General features: G+C 45.4%; 1 protein-coding gene and 1 long non-coding RNA gene across 7 annotated transcripts in view; one reads left to right on the top strand and one right to left on the bottom strand.

The window, feature by feature from the left end:
* The window catches only part of Kirrel3 (kirre like nephrin family adhesion molecule 3), a 553,650-nt gene that overhangs the window by 128,258 nt on the left and 408,182 nt on the right, over window positions 1–17,210 (bottom strand). The window contains exon 1 of one of the 5 annotated variants that reach the window (XM_031344061.1): window positions 7,850–7,890. The exons of the other annotated variants lie outside the window; for them this stretch is intronic. The gene's annotated coding sequence lies outside the window, so the exon portion shown is untranslated. Of the gene's footprint in view, window positions 1–7,849; window positions 7,891–17,210 lie in introns of those variants that run through there. 5 annotated transcript variants of the gene reach the window in all.
* LOC116072607 overlaps window positions 13,123–17,210 on the top strand; it is a 4,451-nt gene continuing 363 nt past the window's right edge. The window contains exons 1-2 of one of the 2 annotated variants that reach the window (XR_004111518.1): window positions 13,123–13,175; window positions 13,416–13,477. This is a non-coding gene — a long non-coding RNA (uncharacterized LOC116072607). Of the gene's footprint in view, window positions 13,176–13,415; window positions 13,478–16,085; window positions 16,176–17,210 lie in introns of those variants that run through there. The other variant, XR_004111519.1, reaches the window with a different exon arrangement.

Raw genomic sequence — 17,210 nt, 5'->3', positions numbered from 1 at the left:
CCCCCCCCCCCAGGTGGTTTGGGTATCAGAGAACAGGCAGAGTGGGATGATTCCTCCTCCTGCCTCTGCTCAGGATGCTCGGTATCCACCTGGTGCTGCCCAGGTCTAGTCTCTGAGGATAGCAGGATGAAAAGAAGTGCAGGGCCCTCGAGAACAGACAAGTCAAACTTGGGGGCTCATACCCTAGAGAAAAAACAAAGCTTGGCAGGTGGTTGCAGGATGCTGTAGCCCAGGGAGGTCACCAGCTTTGATCTCCTGATTTTTTAAAGGGATTTATTGACTATCAGTGAAGAGCAGAGAGGCAGATCTGAGGGTGCTTTCCCTGCATGCCAGCTCACTCATCTGAAGGCGCAGCCAAACCGCCCTCACTTCAAACAGCTTCACATCTCAGGCACCCAAATTGACATGTTAAGTTCTCCCATCCAGGGCCTTGGCCCTTTCTTCAGGGGCTCCTGTTCTGTTGAGGGCCTTGTGGATCAAAGCCCCTTTGATGTTTACTTACTATATTTGTGGATACCTTCTAATAGCCTCTTCCAAAAGGCAGAAATGCAGCATGCAGAGAGGGGGCCAATGGAAGTACAGGCTGTGAGAAGGCTCCTAGCTCCAACCAACAATAGCTGTTTGCTGGAGCTTGCATGTAAAGCCCAGGTGTTGATACTAGGAAGGCCATTAGGACAGGCACATTGTTCATTACCAGAACGATGTAATTGCTGATGGCTCCTTTAATATGTATCACTGACATGCCTACCTGAAGCACATCAGTGATGGCTTCTGATGAGAGAGGGGGTGTGGGCTATTAGACTGAGCCTAGGAGGGACTCTAAGGGGTCATTGTGGAAGGAGGACAGAAGATGCTAGAAGGATGTGGCCAATGCTTCCTCTCTCTTCTGGGCAGCCTCCCACACTCTTAGATGAACGTAAGGAGAATAGTTCTAAAGACGAAAATATGAGTGCTGTGTCATATCTGCTTGTCCACAGGGTTTGTCTCTACAACTCAATCTAGCTTATTCTATGTGTCACATACTAGGATACCTCCCAAGTTAGCGGTGGAGGAGAGGCTGTGCATTCATTCAATTATAAGCAGGAGTCTCTCTGACTATATTTGATTTTTGTAAATGAGCAGGGAAAGGTTTTTTTTTTTTTTTTTTTTTTTAAAGCTCTGATTAATAAGAGAAATTGAGGACGAGGTAATTTCTCAATGTATTTGGCTCATTTAATTTGACACGTGTGGGTTAGTCTTAATTATTTAGGCGGCTACATTACAAGGCGCTAATAAGCACACTGCAGAAATTTATTAAGTGAGAAGGCTTTCTGGGTCCATCTTTGAGGAGAAGTGGGGAGAAGTCATTGGGATCCTTTGGAGAGCAAGTGAGCTGCGGGATTGTCAAAGTGAGGATTAGCTAGCTTGTCGTATACAAAAAATTGGGATGCTCTTTGGAGAGATTTGTCTATCTAAATTAGAACTCACAAAATCCACATGTGGAAGTCTACAGCAGGGACAGAAGTGAATGAGGCAGGGGGATGTGGGTGCCCATCTAGGTAGAAAGAGCATTGTCAGAGATACTGACTATACATGGTCAAAGGAGGAAGCAGAAAGTAATCATGGGGGTTGGGGGAGCATCTAACAAGCCAAAAGAACAAGGCTCCTAGGGGAGAAACAGAGAGCAGGAATCTCCCTCCCTCTGTGAGGTAGCCATTGCAAAGTTTAAAGCCACTGCAGTTGGGTTTTAAGGGCACTGTCTGAGGAGGACAAAGGCTTAATCAGTGCTGTGTATACAGAAATAGGTTTCAGAACAGGAATGTATCTTAGGGAGAAGGGATGCTTGGCACTCTGGGAGCTTTTGAGCTCTGGATTGTGAACAATGGAAGGATCCGAGTATCCCTTTCCAACCCTGAGCCTCTACCATCAGGCTCAGTGTCTAGCACAGGGCAAGTGCTGGGTATGAGGCCTGCTCACTTTAAAAAAGGACACACTCAAAGATGTTGGGGTGTGAGCAGATCCCCTCCACCCACATCAGAATGAAGACAGATGAGCTCTGATGTAGCAGGATGCATTTAGCTTAGGTTCGGATGCTTGTGGAGCGAATGAAACTTGTAATTCATCCAAACAGGGAACTGTTCTACAAGATGGGAACACTGTGGGATTTTCTCCAGGGGGAAATAAAAAAGGAAAGCTTTGTAAATGGAGCGGGTTTCTTCAGCTCACAGGATGTGGATGGGGCTCTTTCTAGCTGTGGATCCCTTTATTCTCACTATTACTACTAAATACATAGTAATGCTTCATCCCATTTGTGACACATTTATTTATTTATTTATTTACAATACTGTCATATTTACTGTCTCATTAGATGCTTACAGTAGCTTGGCAAAGTAAGCAAGGTAGAATTATTTCCTCCATTTTGGATTTATAAACCAAGGCTTGGAGAAAGAACTAAAAAGACATTTAAGGGCCAAGGGCCTAGATGTTGCTGGGTCTCACCCCAGAATTCAGGGCTGGTTTCAGGGTTAGTTCTTAGGGATACCAGCACAGCAGATGCTACAAGTCAAAACAGACCAAAGGAATACAGGGCCACAGATATAGGACCGCATTGCTGAATGAATAGGGTATACCCTCTCTTATTTATATGCTGTTGTGGAGAGCGGTAGAGCTGGAGAGGCATTCGCCATGACAAGATGGTGCCTACTTCCGCTGTCGACTCCTGGTAAACAACTGTTTGTGCATGTGCGTAGAGAACTGTTTGCGCGGGCAACATGCTGTGATCCCATTCCACCAATCTCCTGTCAAAGCTCTCCTCCATAGGTACGATCTTATGTGGAGGCTGGGACTTTGCAGAGGTAGTCAGGTTAAAATGAGGTCATTAGGATTGGCTGTAGTTCAATGTAACTGGTGCTCTTAGGGGAAGTTGAAGGAAATGTGTGTGTGTGTGTGTGTGTGTGTGTGTGTGTGTGTGTGTGAGAGAGAGAGAGAGAGAGAGAGAGAGAGAGAGAGAGAGACAGACAGACAGACAGACAGACAGACACAGAGACAGAGACACAGAGACAGAGACAGAGAGACAGAGAGACAGAATGACACATGAACACAAAAATGGCCATTTCTAAGAATGAGGGAGAGGGTCTCAACAAGTTCTTCCCTTAGAGCTTTCAGAAGGACTCAAGCTCTCTGACCTCTTGATCTTGTGCTTTCAGTCTTTGGAATCCTGAAGGAAATGCATTTGTTTCCTGTGTTAGTCACCCATTGTATAATATCTTGTTACAGCAGCTCTAGCTAAGTCATACAGACAGGAAGGGGAGGAGCTGGCTTTCCAGAGGGACTTGGCTATTTCTGGTGTCTGTGATTCTTTCCACCTCCTTTGTTTGGTCACAGAGCTACTGTTAGAGAAGAGTGTCACATGACTGCTCACTGGGCCCCAGCTACAGGAGGGCACTGATCAGGGGTGCTGCAATTGGACAGTAGGTGATGCAAAACTCAATGGGAAAGAAGGCAGTAGAGAGAGAAGGCTGGAGTGTGTCACCATGGCCAGGAACACTCATAGGCAGTCTGAGTTGCAGGGAGAGTTTTGCTTTTCACTTGTTATTCTTCACCCAGAGACTAAAGAGCTCTAAAGCGTAGCTGGAACAGGGTGCAGTGGACAAGAACCAGCTCCTGCCCTTCCCATTTCCAAGGTTATCTCAAGTATGGGTGGATGGCTGTGTGTAGGAGTACTTATTCTGTTTCCAGTCTATATGTTCCCGTCTAATATAATGATAAAACTTCCCATTTGTGGGTTACTTATTTTCTGACTAGGTTGCAATATTCACTGTCTCATTCAGTTGCCAAAAACTAACCTTTTCAAACACATACATGCTTTTGATAGAAGCTAGAGCAGCCATTAGAGAAATCAGGATGGAGGTTCCTAAAATTTCTAGGAAATACCAGATTTTCCAATTGTACCATTCCTGGGGCATGTACCTGAAGGAATCTATGCCAGCAGACCACAGATACATCTGCATACTCAATAGCCAAGGCGTAGGATCATCTGATGTATTACAGATACACAACAGAATTTTGTTTAGCCATAAAGAAGAATGAAATCATGCTACTTGTGGGAAAGATTGGTTGAGCTGGTAATCATTACCTTCAGTGAAATAAGCTAGACTTAGGAAGACAAATATCAGTTGCTTTCTCTCATGTGCATGGAAGTCAAAAGAAGATTATTTTGGAAGAGGAAGGAGAGCAGAGGTATGGAGGGAGGGTGCAATAGAGGGATATTGAGAATATGATCAAGGTGCATTAAATATGTGAATATAAACATCATAGTGAGACCCATCACCATGTACAATTAATACATCCTAGTAAAAAATTGCAAACAAGAGATTAACACTTTTCCTATTTGACTCCAGCATGTCTCTACAAGCTACCAAACAGGAACTGGAATCTCACTAGAGAACAATTGTGAAGATTTCAGGAGCAGAGGGAAGATTAGGGAGGTGAAGCAGGGGTAGGTCAGATCCTGGGGCAGATGAGTCTATATATTTTCCTGCAGGGTGCAGGGAACCTTTAGAATGGCTAAGCTGGAGAAAGGAGGCTACCATGCATGCACTTTAACCTGGTGTAGATGACGCAAAGAAGGGATAAGGCCTGAGAAGAGTGAGGGCAGCTAGGAGGGTCCTGTCATGCTCCAGGTGAGAGATGGTTTCCCATCTGCTACCTCTTCTTGCCCTCTGAATACAGCAGGGATCTTAGAACAGGTAGAAGGACATGGAGGCTTCTCAAGGGGGACACACAGAGCCTGTAATCCTTGCCATCTCAACACAGAGAGCAGCAGAATGGCTGAAAATAGCTCGAATTCCCCAGATGGTGCCTTGGACCATATGGAGGAAATGCCAGCTGGACCTGGTTGGAGTTGCTGGGAGGTCCTGATGCTTCCGAATGAGCAGAGCTGGCTGATACTGCGATGTGGCACTCAGCAGTGAAGCACCCCGCGGTCTCCTTTGAGCTTCTGCTTCCTTGTTCCATCTATAAATTACTGCTCCTGAGATCTCCCTTGCATGATTTACATGGGAAAGCCAACATGCATTCAAAAGGGCTGAGAATAAAGGACCTGAAAAGAATGAGTCCAATGAGGCAAATACCAGAATCAGGTCTGGAGGTCAAGTATCCTCCTCTTTCCTCAAAGATATGAAAATGGAAATGGGACAGGGAAGGACCTCACAAAAAGCATGTGGTGAGCCACCAGGTCATCGTGGAGGCACAAGTCAAATGAGCTGGAAAAGTTGAAGGGAGTTAGAAAGATCCTTCACAGGAGAGACTTAGGGCTTAGGAGTCCTGGAAACAAGGAAACAATAGTAAGTCTGAGAAAGGTTCTGGGATGAGACATTGGAGCTAAAGGATTATGTAGCTCAAGAAAGGAGGCAGAGAGGGCCACAATGTCTTTCATCGGAAAGATAAAGGAATATCGTGTCTATCTCAGATTTGGTGTGACCACAGAGAGAGCTAGCTGAGTTACACAGCAGTGTTGATGTATGGTGGGTCTTGTTCCTAAATGAAAAAATACCCAGGTAATAGTTTGAGCAGTGGTTTTGGTCTGAAGAAATGAACTTTTAAAAGGCTCTATTCTGTTTAGAGGTTGAAAGCCCATTAAGAAAATATGTGCTGTGGGATATGTGCTTGCGGAGTGGATGGGATAGTATCCACCCCGCAAGCATTCAGAGGCCACCACACAACATGATATGCAAAATAATCATCTGATTGGTTTGTATTCCTTTATCCAAAAGCCTGGGGCCAAAAATGCTTCAGATTTTGTAAATTCTGGCTCAGAGAATCGTGTTTGTAGGCTTTACCCCTTTGAATATTTCTAGCATGAAGCTCCAAAACCTGAAAAGCTCTGACATCCTAAGCATTTTTGGACATGAATTTTCAGATGCTGCAGCATTTTCCATGTTGGATTTGAGGAGCCTGCACTTATAAAAGGTCCAGAAAAAAATCAAAGGCAGCTAAATGTTCAGTAAGGCATCATCATGAGGTGACACCAGGCCATTTCCACTCGAGTGGAGGTCTTTGCTCGAAGAAGTGAGAGATGGGAGAAAGCTGGGAGATGGTAAGAGACACCCTTATGGACAGTCCTGAAGGCTGTAACTGGCCTGGGGGCTGTCTGTATGGTCTGTCTGCCTAGTGGCCTCTCACAGGTGACTGCCATCTATAGTCAAAAATAGCTGTTTTGTCCCTGGATAACTCACCAACTGCGGGATTGCAAGTCTTTGGTTTGGAAAGTTTTCACCCCCATTCTGCTGAACTTCAGCTTCCCGCCTCACGTCTACCTGGTGCTATTTTCAGTATAATTACTTACATCACATGCAATTAGGAAACCCATAAATCAGCAAAGATCCCTGTTTTCTGATCAACTCCTGTAATAAAGAAACCTGGGGAGAAGATTCACAAAGGGTTGTTTATGTTGACTAGTTGCCTGGCCCCAGCCCTCTAGGACACATAACAAATGTTTAATAGGCCAGTAATACCTGTTTCATAATTTTTGAGTCTCATTGCTTGCTAATCTAAGTTTATTAAAGAACCATAAACTTTACATTGTTGTAAAGGCATAATTGTTATTTCATAGCTAATTTAATATGGGTTAATTATATTAGAACCAAGTTTCCCCCTATTCATATTAACTATCAATTAGTTGTTTTAAACTATTGATTTGTATTTAATTAACTATGCTATTACATACCAATTAAACTCTTATAAGAGAAACTTGGAACAGCTGTGGTCTTACATTGAGTTTTAAAAAATAATGAATTGCATAAAAAGCTTGTGTCGAGCTCCAGTCTTCTAGGAAGAGTCTGCACTCATTCGTGACAATTCCAAGGAGGTTCGGTGTCTACCAGCCCATCCACACTTGCTCATGCAGGAAGCATGGCTTCCTCAGACACCTGCCGCTCTAAACCTTGCAGCTTCATACAGAGTAACAGTCACTGGTGTGACAGGCCTTTGCCTGCTTCTGCCCTTCTAAGCCTGTTCCAGCTGTGCCATCACTAGCTGCCGCAGCCCCATCCACAGTGTGGCTGAGGCAGACCATGTTTTTAAAGCTCCTTGCCAGAAGCTGTGGGGCCCAGAATAGTTTATTTTGCTATGGGCCCCACATTCCATGTGCCTACAGGAAATCTGGATGACCATGAGGTCACCAATCCTTTGGTTCTTCCAAATCTCTACTCTGCTGGCCTAAGTTTACGAATCTCAGGGAAGAAAGAGACTACCAACAATGACGACAGTAGGCATGGGACTTTGCATCTTGTTCTAAAAGTGTTTTTCTTTTTTCTTACGTTTATATTCTTACTATTAGCATGTGTGTGTATGTGTGTGTGTGTGTGTGTACACACATTGATGTGTGTATGTGTGTGCACATGGAGGTTAGAGAACAACTTCTAGGTCTCAATTCTTCCCTTCTACTCTGGGCTCCAAAGATTAAACCTGTTCATTATATACGGTAAGTGTGTTTACCTGTGAAGCTTTCTCACTAGTCCTTTTACTCTGCTTTATATACATCATAGAAACAGGTATTGTCATGCCTCTTGTTATTTATGAAGATCCCCACACCGGGGATGGAATCTAGGACTTGGCACATCCTGGTCATGTTCTTCCACCTAGCTATAGTTCCGTCCCAGAAACTGACATTTTAGAGAGCCAAGAAATTTGCCCAGAGCCCTGCTGCTGCTGCTGAGCAGAGAGTCTTGGCATGGTGTTGTCTGGCTGACCCCACTCTGAGCATGGTGTATAGAACTACAGTCTCTTCTCTGCAAGACCTAACTCCCTGCTGAGTCTGGGTTTCAGCCCTGTGGGCTGGTTCTCTGGGACCATTCTTGGCTCCTCTTACCCTTCTTCTCTGGCAGGACTGTGCACCTCCCCTCTGACACTGCCTGGGATCCTTCTGTCAACTGACAAACTGCCTGGAATTCCAGCAGGTATACCATCTGACTCTGAATGTGCCTTCTTTGGGGGGTGTTTTACCATCAGTAAAGGCTGTAGGCTGAGGGAGTCCACCATAACCCTCTACACACTGGAATGAGGACAGTAGACATTCTTCTTGGGTTCTGGATGCATTTTTGTGGCTGCATTCACCACCATAATCAAAGTTGCCTGGTGTTAACTGGTTATAATTCATTAATTTCTGGGTTATTTTGTATATACTGTCTATGCCAATCCTCAGAAACTCTGTATGATAGTTCTATCTGATGGAAGAGGAAACTGGGGACCCAAAAGGCTAAATATTAATACCATCCTCATGGACAGCCAGCCAGTAAGTAGGTCAACAAACATAATCTCCATTTTTTAGGATACTGGTAGAATTTCTGTGGGAGGCATTCAATAGTGTTGGTTGAAGAATTTTGTGGGCAATGGTTTTATCAGAGATACAAGGATTCTTCAGTTTGTCTCTCACTCAGGATGTTTAGTCCCAGAGGGTCATCTGGTCTGTGGGGAACATAATAGAGAAATATGGAAGCCATTCCAGCCCATCTTCCCCTGGCTTGTTAGCAATCCACTTAACCGGTGAGGAACAGGTGCTGCCAAGGGCTCCATGCCTGCAAGACCTTTCTACTTTTCCTATGAGAAGGTTGGAAGCCTTTGACTACTGTTTGAATGGGGCCAGAAGCCTAAGAGCTGTGTATCCTGCCCCTGGGGAGTTCTCAGCTTGGTACATCCTGTCAATCACAGATGAGAGGCCAGGCAGAAAGAGGGCATCTTCTGGTTTTCTTTCTTCTAATACGACCAACAGTTTTCTAAAAGCTAAGCATGAGGATAGTCTGGGGCTTTGTGAAGTCCTACCTTACCTCTAAGTGTTCCATTCCACTATGCTCAGGTCTCTTGAGGCCCAGAAAAACAGAGGCCCCCAAAGATGCTCAAAGATAAGCTTGGATTGTGGATTTAATCTCACACCGATTAGTGAAGATATGCGTGATAACTCTGCTGCACAGGTGAGGTTCCAGGAAGCTGATTAATATTTTTGAACTTGCATTTGGAGAATGGAGTACCTGGGCTTAAACTCAGGCTGTTTGGTTCCTGAACACAGGCACGGGTCCTTCTCCTAGGATGTAGTGTGAGAATGCTCACTGTACCTAGAGGACCAACCTAGACCTGGGGAAGAAGGGACCAGTAGAGTGCTGACTGATGGTTATTGTTATTACTCCTTGGAGATGGGATACACAGAGTCCAGAGCCTAGGGAAGGAAGAATTGTTTCTGGGGGTATAGGCAATAAATAAATAGGGATACACAAAGCATGGTAGCACCTAGGCTCCTGCTCAGGATGGGCTGGCAATAGGGACATGGTTGTGTCATGACCTTATCACCCATTTATGGTACAAATAAAAATTGACCACAGAGGAGTGAGCAGGTACCCTAAAACTTTATCAGTAGAATCAGGCAAAGATACCCAGCATTTGCCATCACAACCCCCATGTGCACCAAACATGGTATGGGCAGAGAGAGGGAAGGAGAAGAGGTAGAAGAAAACTTGTCCTCTGGCTGTAGAGTCGTGGCTTTTAGGGACCTCGTGGTAGAGGGGCAGACTAGGCTCCTGCGGGCTGTGGGCCTTATCCTTTACTTTCCTGGGAAAAGCAACACAGAAGGGTGACGATGTTCTCAGTCATGACCCAGTGAGAGCTGCTGCATTCACAATCTGGTGAGCTTGCTTGGCCTTAAGGGGTGAGCGCACTTTTATTCTCACCTCGGCTGGGGGAGAGTGAGGCAGTTACGAGGACACAGAGTTCATATTCTCCTCCTCCTGCTAGCCTGGACTACCCTCCAGGACATCCATATCTGAACCACCTCAGGAGCTGAGACTAGCCAGGAATAGAGGTTGCAGGAACCGAGGTTAGCCAGAAGTAGGGGGCCAGGACTTAGGGAGACTCAGCCTCTAGGGACCAGGCAGTTGCTGCTGCCCCACCCTACTCCTTGATCACCTGGCAAGGAAGTCAGTCAGTGTATTAAGAACAGTCAGGAGCTCCCTGCTGCCCTTCCATTGCTGAAAGCCTCCCCGAGCCCTGCACACTCCATTACGATTCTGTATCTTATAATTAAATTGAATCTGCCAGTTACCTCTCAGCACGGCAGCAATTCAAGCTCATTGGAGGCTTTCTTTGTTTATTTTCCCTTATTTATTTATTTAGTAATTATTTATCCAACTACCCATGTAGCTGGATGGAGGCTTCAGCTCAATATTTCATTTGCCTTCTCAAATAAACAACAACAACAACAACAAAATCCCTCAAAACGTAGATCTCCCTGACAGTATTGTAAAGGCTGCGGTAGATCCAGAGAGCAGGGGACTATACTGGGACAAAGTTAAAGTGAAGGTCACAGGGGAAGCCTTGTTGTCAGGAAAGCTTTGGATTCTGATCTGATGCCACCAGCTTCATTCTGGTCACAGATGCCTTAGAAGACCTGTTCAATCGAGAAAGTTCTATGGAAAGCTCTCAGAGGCCCAGCCAAGGGGCTTGCTTTTGGATGATTAGAAAACTGTTCAGAGAACATGAAAATCTGGTTGTGACTGAAAATGATTAGCAGTTAACACATGAGTGGGGCCTTGCAGTGGAAGGTGTGTTCAATACGTCTCGCCCCAAACCGAGCAGCTCCTGGAAATGTTCGCTGAAGTCAGAGAAGCTGGCTGCACATCTTGTCTGAAGTCTTCCCACTGCTAAGAGTGGAACTGTAATTTGGACAGTAAAGCTTGGGGTAAAATAAAGCCCCTCTGTTTTCTTCGGAGATCCAGATGCCAGCTGAAGGTCTAGCCTCCAAACCCAATGCTTCTCTTTCCTCTTTAATGGTAACCTTTCAGCAGAGGGGGCCAAGGAGAGCCTGATAGCTTTGATTAAGAACTTGGCTTCAAACAGATCCAGGGGGGTGATTCAAAACAGCCAGACACCACTTAACAGGAATGTGAAAGTTTACTTCCTACAGGGCTAGATCAGCAGGAGGCTGATTGTGAAGGGGCGCACCAGGGGCTACACAAAGCCTTCCATAGCAACAGCCAGGTCCCTAAGAAATGACCTATTTTGGGAGCTAAACCACCTAGCAGATCCACCAGGGCAGATGATAAGGGAGGCTCAGTGTGTATGTGTGTGTGTGTGTATTCATGCTCACTTGTAACAGTGGCAAGCAATTTCAGGCAGAACTGACAACGTAAAGTTCATTCCCTTTGAGAGATAATGCTACATCTTCCTCTCCTCCACCCTCACAACTCTACCTCACAAGCGAGCCTCTGGCTTACTTGGGAGTTGCTTTGTAGGAAAGAGTAGTGCCAGGGAAGATCTTGGCTCCTGTCAGTGTTTTCCAGGCCTGGTTAGGAGTAATGGAGCTTTCAGTGATGTGGGTCATGGGGAATCACTGTGCTTCTCTAAGCTGTTTGTCCATGTGAAACCATCAGGAATCTTGTCTCAAGCTCTGACCTGAGGATGATCATAGCTTAGTGAAGGAGACTGGTGGCATAGAGTCTAAGGGCAGGTGGATTCTAGACTGGTAAAAGCAAGGGAGTCTGCTCTGAGAGAGTCATTCAACTAGAAGGCCTGCTGAGAAGGAAGTCCTGAGCTACCTGGCTTAGGGCCTACTAGGGTCTCTCCTAGCAGTAGAGGCCAAGAGAAGCCTCTTCAGGAAGCTTGAGCTACTGACTGCTACTGCCAATCCATGGGACTTCTCACACAACTCTGCAATCCTCCAATGGCCTAGTGGCTCTTGACCTCTGGTATCCACCTTCAGTGCTTTTAATGTGCAAAACAGAGCAGCCATCAGCCAGTAGGGTGCCTCATTAGGTACAGACACTTGCTACCCAAAGATGTAGGCTCAATGAGCCAAGTCCCATCCTTGGCATCCACATAAAGCAAAGGAGAGGGCAGACTCCACACAGTTGTTCTCTCACTTCCATATGCCTCCTGAGTTAATGCACCCACATACCACCCCCTATATAAACACACACAATCATAATAATAATTAATAGTAATAAATTAAAAATAAATAAAGCATCCCTGAGAACTATCCCATACAAGGAGCTGAAGGTGAGGTGGGGCATGTATCCATCATTTACCAAAACATACAGAGCAAATTTGGATGCATTATAAGTACACCATAATTGGTAGTTATAAAAAATAGTATGCTATTATAAAGAAAGGGATGTGTTGAATGAAAGTGGGGACCAGTATCATGTGCTCTAAGCTCACTGGCTAGAGGCTGCTCTCACCCTAAATCTCACAGCTCCCTATTAGTTTACCTGTTAGTATGAGGCTAAGGCTGGTGGTTTGACAAAAACTCCAGTGACAAGATGGGAGGCAGAGATGGTAAAATCTGCTAGAAGGCTGAACACAGACAAGCTTGGAGTACACAATGCAGGAGAAACAACAGAGATACTGCCTCAAAACAAGGCAGAAGGAAGAACCAACTCCTGAAAAGTTGTTCTGTGTGGCATACACATGCCTGCAGCTGCACACACACACACACACACACACACACACACACAGACTTATACACACCCATACACACACACAGAGATGTGTATACGCACAGACACATAGACAAAGACACACACAGAGACATTCACATACACATACACACACAGACAAAACAGATATACACATAGACACAGACAAACAATATGGACACACACAGACACATACACACATACATATACACACAGCCACACATGGACACCAACCCTCTTATGTAGTACTGTGATGGTTGTGATTGTACAGATGAAGAAGTTGAATATGGGATAGGCTAAATGTCAGCAGATCTGTACTACAACTCAGCCAAGATCTGAATCTGGACCTGCCTGATAGTAAGGCCTGAATTCTGAATTCCTTTAAACTTTATCCCTTCTCTTGCATGTGGAATTTTGTCACCAGAAGATCCAAGTTCCTTGTTCACATTATGGGGTTGGGGGGGTGGGCAACTCGGAGTTCCAAAAAGTTGATAGGATTGCCCCACCTTTCCATAAGGGACTGTGTGAAGGAGATGGGAGCCTGCAGGCTGTTCAAGGGACAGATTCTTAGAGCCATTTTCCAGTTCCTTCTGGCTCCATGTCACAAAACTTGACTGTGACACTGAAGAATGGCTGCTTTGCAGAGGCTAAACACTCAGCCATCAGCTTAGCACTGGGTTGAACTGAATCATCATCTCTGATTAGACAGTGAGCTCTGAGCCAGACTCACCGATGGTAACATGGACCCTTCCTTGGGACAGATACTAGCTTGATTCCTGAGACCCGGTCTCTTGCCCTTAGCTGGGTGACCTATGGGAGTCATGACATCATTCTGAGCCTCAATTTTCTTATGTATAGAGTAGAAACTTAGCCAGCTATGAGATCTAATCCTATGCCCAAGGACTCTAGTGGGTTTGCATACTGGCTTGATGTAAATGTGTCTTTTTGAGGAGAAACCTTTATAATTCTCCACAGGGGTGATGCTCCTCTCCCACATGGACAGCTATAAGAACATTGTAGATAGAGCCATTTGGACGGTAAGCAAGAGGATGGTACTCTGCTAGTTCTGTAGGATGAAAAACATAAGATCAAAGCCACATAATATCTGGTAAAGGATACTTAAGTCTCTGCTCATAGCATCTTTCCTCAGTGTCCTTACATGGTGGAAAGGACAAACAAGCTGCCTTGGGTCACTTTTATAAGACATCAACACCGTTTACAAGAGCAGTGAATACTTAGATATAATGGGAACTCAGTGGCCTGGCCACTATGACCCTCTAGTTCTTGATGCCATCATTTTGAGAGTAAGGATATCAATACATGAATTTTGGAGAGATAAAACATGTAGACCACAGCAGACCCGAACATCTTAGCATTGAACTAAAACATTCCTCAGCAAGATGAGCAAGCAAGCGAAAAAGCAACAAAGGGACCAAGCAAGCAACCAACTAAGCAAGCAACCAAACTATCAAGAAGCAACAAAGCAAACCTCCACTCTCTCTACAATATTCCCTGTGTCTCAAGGCCCCTTCCACGAAGACTGTAGCTTAAAAAACAGTTTGTCAAGAGAATGAAGGCTATGGGAAGTGTCCACAGCTTTCATTTAGTAACATTTCCAGAATGTTGGGGGTACTGCTTGTGGGAAGAGGGGAGTTTCAGCTTCAGCCTCTGGCCCAGCAGCCATGCCTTGTGCTTATTATTTTAGCATCTTTTGGGCCACTGAGTGCTCTCAAGAAGAAGTTCCCAAAGGTCACATGGAACTTTCCCTTCCTTGGGGGCTTGGGGAGGATCTGGGGTCAGGAAGAAAGGAGCTGTCTTACAGGTGTGCCTGATACTGACCAGCATGGCTTGCCCATTCAGGTTGTAGGCTGTTTGTACTAGATTGACCCATGTATTTCCTCATTCCTCTGGTCTTGTATACACATTTGATCTAGGGCATTACTCTGAAATGTCACCAAATGTTAGAACTGAGAAGGAGCTTTAGAAGTCACTAGTCCAACATGGCACAGAGGAGGAAATGAAGCTCAGAGGAAGGACAGGATCTGTCCAGAGTCCTCCTGGCAAGAGCCATTTCTTTCCCAACCTGTAAATGTACTGAATGCTGGGAACAATTATAGCTGTCAATCTTGCCAGCTTTGTGTCTGGCTTTCTCTCTGTCCTCATCCCAGGGGCTTGGTCAGTTGTTCTGAGACTGTGTCCCCGCATGCCAGCTCTATGCTCGTGGCCCCCACTTTTCTCCAATGGGCTGTCCATCCATGCTCCTTGTAAGTCTTGTTGTATACACACCTCAAGATCCCTCCAGAAACCCACCTTGGCTTGAGTCCTCTCACATTTCCCTGTATATGGATGAGTTCTCCTTTTGGTAACCTTGTCTATCTGACAGATGCACCTGGGTATCATAGTGGGATGGGTTCCAGGACACCCTTCCTCTGTGGATACCAAACTCTGCCCAGGTTGGAGCATTTGCATATGGTTTAGCACATCAACCTATATTCATTGAACCATTCCTAGACTATCTATCATACCAAATGCTAGGTATATTGCTTGTAGAGTAACAAGACTATATGTCTGCAATACAGATATAGTTGCCCTTTAATATCTTTGATCTTTAGTTGGAGAATCCACAGATATGAAGCCTATAGCATGGAGGGCCAACTATGTACACTTAAGCTATGAAAGTCCCTAGAGATGTGACCTAGGTCTCTTATCATTGGCTCTGTCTTTCTGGAGTGAGAGGCAGAGACCATTGCCTTGCCTTTGCATTCTTGTGACCATGCATGGGGCCTGACACATACTAGGCATGCAGTGAGTACTTAGTACTTAGTGGGAACTCAGTGGACTGGCCACTCTGACCCTCTAGATTGCCATATGACTTGGTACCATAGCTCATTTTAGTGTCGTGGGCACTAAAGTGAGGGCTGGGTTCTGAGCACTTTTCTGGTGGTTTGGGAGTGACCCCACAGGGTGTTGACTTTTACCCTATTTACCATCATCTGTCTTCTCACAGAAACATGCCACAGGTGAACCACATGGACCAATTGGTCTTATGTGGGTATACCCTGGTGGACATTCAGGTTTTTTTCCTGTCTGAGTTCATTCTGCTATTCAGCCCTGCATGCGTTCATTCAGCATCTGTTAAGCCCTCACTGGGTCAGTTCTGGTTAATCTGGATATCTCAGTGAATATGCCAGACAATGACTCCCTCTTAAAGCAGCATCCATTTAGCCTATCTTATTCCTATAACTTAGTAGGAACATCTATGAGACTTGGGCAGGCTTTTCAGCATAGTAGGAATTCAGCTTCTCCATGTCAAATGCTTTTACCGAAGACCATTGCTAGGACAAAGCCAGCCTCTGCGTCTGGGCCTTAGTACTGTTGGTTGTTTTGAATGTAGGCACAGTCTTGAGCATACAGCTTATCCACCTGTTCCTCACCTTCCTGACTACTTTGTTTTGGGGGCATACTGTCCACACCCATTTTAATTACAAGGCAGAGATCCCTAATCCCAGCAGGCTGTGAATGGAAAGACAACAGACCAGTGCTCACCCAGCAGCCACCAGGTGCTAGGTGAGCTCACACACAGCACTATGCTGTCACTCCATACTGCTCTGAGGGAGCCTTGTTTCCTTCTTCTCAGATGAGAAACCTGAACCTCAGTGGAGTTAATGTGCTTGCTTAGAGCTCCATGGCTACTGACCTATGGTGTGGTTAAAGACCCGTGCTTTTCCTGCATTGGTATGCTATTTTCTGAGGGATACTCCCCAAGTTGGTGGGGGCCTGGTGTGAGAGGAAGGAAGAAGCAGAATGTTCCAAACCTTCTTTCACTAAAAGACTCAGCAACATGTTTGTCTTGGCGGCACTTCATATCGACCCCGTGCCTGGCACGTGGGTTAAGAATGCAGTTGGATGGTTTTCTCAGGATCAATAAACTGAGTAAGATTGGATCTAAATTTATCAGAATGTCATCTGAATCAGACTAACTCTCTAGACCTCTGACCTGAATCAGGTAACTGGCTAGGGACAGAGGCAGAGCCTGAAGGATGCCTGGTCTGTTGGGAAGAAGGTCTGGGAAGGTCTATTGGTTCATGGTGTGAGAGCCTATTAACCTGGGAGTGGGGGATTCTAGCTGGCAAGTGGTTCTCCAGAAACCACGGTATACACCATCCTTCCCAGGGCCATTTCAGGGAAAGCAATTGAGACCTCCTGGCCTCAGGTTCTTTGCATAGAAGGGACTTTAGAATCACTTGCCTCCACTGTCACATCCAGTGGAAAATCTTCTTTGTTGTAATTCTGAGAAAGTCAAAGTCTCCCCTTACATCCTTCTAAAGATGAGGAACTCATTACTTTGCAGCTGGTGGTTTTCATCTCTGAAGAGCTAAAGTCAAGTTCAACAGAAATCTTCTGCTCTATAAGAGAAAGGTCTCTTGGCTCCTTGAGCCCTAGAATCCTTGAAGCACAGGAAATACTCCCTGGTCTTTTGAGACCTTGGATTCCCCCACCATCATTTTTTAGTGTCTCAGAAAAGAGAGGTGAGGTGAAATGAGAACTTGCTGCCAGAAGAACCTGACTCACTGCCTTGGAAGGGAGATGGAATGACTACATGTTGGCGTGACTTCTCTATGGGTGGTGTGTCTATAAATGTATAAGTGTCACTGTGATGGGTGATGGGGTAAACATGTGGAGTGTGGCATGTCCCCTGTGTATACATACGTGGTGAGTAGGGAGAGCTTTGTGTGTGTGTGTGTGTGTATGTGAGAGAGAAAGAGAGAG

This window comes from Mastomys coucha, unplaced genomic scaffold (genome assembly GCF_008632895.1).
Source record: "Mastomys coucha isolate ucsf_1 unplaced genomic scaffold, UCSF_Mcou_1 pScaffold23, whole genome shotgun sequence".
In the NCBI taxonomy this organism is placed as follows: Eukaryota; Metazoa; Chordata; class Mammalia; order Rodentia; family Muridae; genus Mastomys; species Mastomys coucha.
Note: the sequence above shows the minus strand (reverse complement) of the source record. Positions and strands in the feature narration are given on the sequence as shown.